General features: G+C 43.6%; 1 non-coding gene across 1 annotated transcript; it reads right to left on the bottom strand.

The window, feature by feature from the left end:
* Nucleotides 1-2,183: 2,183 nt before the first annotated feature.
* On the bottom strand, nucleotides 2,184-2,256 carry Trnaa-agc. The gene has a single exon. It is a non-coding gene; the product is annotated as a tRNA-Ala (tRNA).
* Between the last annotated feature and the right edge of the window lie 324 nt (nucleotides 2,257-2,580).

Below are 2,580 nucleotides of genomic sequence, written 5' to 3'. Positions count from 1 at the left end.
CTCACAGAGATTCGCCTGGCTCTGCCTCCCAAGTGCTGGGATTAAAAGCGTGCGCCACTGCTGCCCACTCCCCCCCAAAAAGCTCTTATAACTTCTATTGGCCTGTTTCTCTTCATCTGTGTTTTGCCTCAGGGCTTTTTCCCTTTCTTTCCTTCCGTATATCCTACTCTGTGGCTGGCTGGCCCTAGGTGTCCCCCACTCTTTCTCCCTCATTCTCTCTTTTTCTCTTCTCTTCTCCTACTTATTCTCTTAGCCTGCCAGCACCCCATCCCTCTACTGACTAGCTATTGGCCATTCAGCTTTGTATTAAACCAATCAAGTGCCTTAGGCAGGCAAAGCAACACATCTTTACATCATTTAAACAAATTCGGCATAAATAAATACACCACATCTACACATCGTTAAACAAACGCAGCATAAACAAATGCAATACATCTTTGCCTAGTTAAACAAATATTCCACAACACTTTCAGAAGATGAACAAAACATAGAAGCCTTCATCTCTCTTTGGAGTTTAAAAGACTAGAGTTTAGGAGTCACCACAGTGGCATGCATCTGTAATCCCAGCAGTTTGGGCGGCAATGGCAAGTGGATTTCTGATAGTTCCAGGCCAGGCAGGGCTACATAGGAAGACCATTAAAAAGAAACTAAAATATCATTACTTTTTTTTTCTTCTTAGTTCAGTTTATTTAGTTAGTTTTTAGAGAGTCTCATTCTGTAGTCCAGGCTGGCCCTGAACTCATGATCTTCCTGCTCAGCCTCTCAAGTTTAGGATTACCAGGGCCTAAGACCATATCAGACTCCTTAGTCAGTCTTAGAGTTTTTATTGCTGTGAAGAAATAGGATGACCATGTCAATTCTTATAAAGGAAAACATTTAATTGGGGTGACTCTCTTATAGTTTCAGAGGTTCAGTCCTTTATGATCATGGCTGGGAGCATGGCAGTGTTCAAGCAGACATGGTGCTGACTACATCTTGATCAGAAGGCAACAGGTCTGTGACACTCAGTGAAGTTTAAGCAAAAGAGACCTCAAAGCCTGCCCCACAGTGACACACTTCCTACTTCAAAAGGCCACACCTCCCAATAGTGCCACTCCCTATGAGATTATGGGGGCCATTACATCCAAACTACCACATTCCGCTCCCTGCCCCCCCTAAGCTTGTAACAGTATCACAATGAAAAATGCATTTATTTAGTCTAACCTCCAAAGTCCCCAGAGTCTATCACAGTCTCAACAATGGGACCCACATAGCAGAAAGAAAGAAAAATACAGGACATATATTACTATTCCAAAACATATGGAAGGGAGCATAGTAAGGAAATACTGGACCAAAGCAAGACCAAAAACAAGCTGGGCAAACTCCAAACTCAAACCCTGCATCTTCATGTCTGATGTCAAAACCCTCTCCACATCTCCAACTCCATTCCACTTTGTTGACTGCAACACACTTCTTTCTCTGGGGCTGGTTCCACTCCCTGTTTGCAGCTCTCCTCCGCAGGTATCCCACAGCTCTGGAATCTCTAATATTGTGGGGTCTCCAAGGCAATCCAGGCTTCAGCTTCACAGCCTCATGAAATGGTCTTGGTATTTTGTTTTGTTTTGTTTGTTTGTTTTTGTTTTATTTTTGAGGTAAGGTGTAACTATATAGTCCAGGGTGGTCTTAAACTCACTATGTAGCCAAGAGGTCTCAAACCCCTGATCCTTCTGCCTCTGCCTGCCAACCTGTCAAACTGATGGCATTTCAGGTGTGAACTACCATGCTCACCTCTTGGTCAAATTTCAATGCCATTTTGAAGTTCTCAAATACCCTAGGAAATGGGGAAGCTCCTGACCAAATTCTTGCACTTAAATTTTTAAAACTGCCATTAAAGAAAATGCTAGCCGCCGGGTGGTGGTGGCGCATGTCTTTAACTCCAGCACTTTGGTGGCAGAGGCAGGGGGATCCGGTGAGTTTGAGGCCAGCCTGGTTACAGAGCAAGTTCCAGGACAGGCTCCAAAGCTACACAGAGAAACTCTATCTCGAAAAAGCAAACAAACAAAAATGCTAGCCTGGCAAAGCTAACCACAAGCTGACAAACAGTAAGAAATGAGAACTAGTCGCTTATGGTGTTAAAAATAGGCATTCCAAATAGTAACAGTCCCACCCTGCATCCTGGTGTTTCATACTCATTTTTTTTTTTTTTTGGAGCTGAGGATCGAACCCAGGGCCTTGTGCTTGCTAGGCAAGCGCTCTACCACTGAGCTAAATCCCCAACCCCTCGTTTCTTTCAGAAGCACTATTGCAATATTTTTAAATAATTGATTATGTCAGGTTAAGCGCTGTGAGAATGTTTTTTGTTAATTTGAGATAGGGTCTCACTATGCAGTTCTGGCTATTCTGGAACTCACTTCATAGAACAGGCTGGTCCTGAACTCACAGAGATCTGCCTGCCTCTGCCTCCTCGTGGTGAGATTAAAGGTGTACAGCACCACATCTGGCTTCTTTTTTAATTTTTATTACATTCTTAGTTATTTGGGGGAGGTGGGCATGCTACAACATGGGTGAATTTGTGGAAGTCCTTCTTCCCTCTACCATGCA

The sequence above is a fragment of the Peromyscus leucopus genome, chromosome X (genome assembly GCF_004664715.2).
Source record: "Peromyscus leucopus breed LL Stock chromosome X, UCI_PerLeu_2.1, whole genome shotgun sequence".
Classification (NCBI taxonomy): domain Eukaryota; kingdom Metazoa; phylum Chordata; class Mammalia; order Rodentia; family Cricetidae; genus Peromyscus; species Peromyscus leucopus.
The sequence above is the reverse complement of the archived record's forward strand: the minus strand, read 5'-3'. Positions and strand labels throughout refer to the sequence as shown.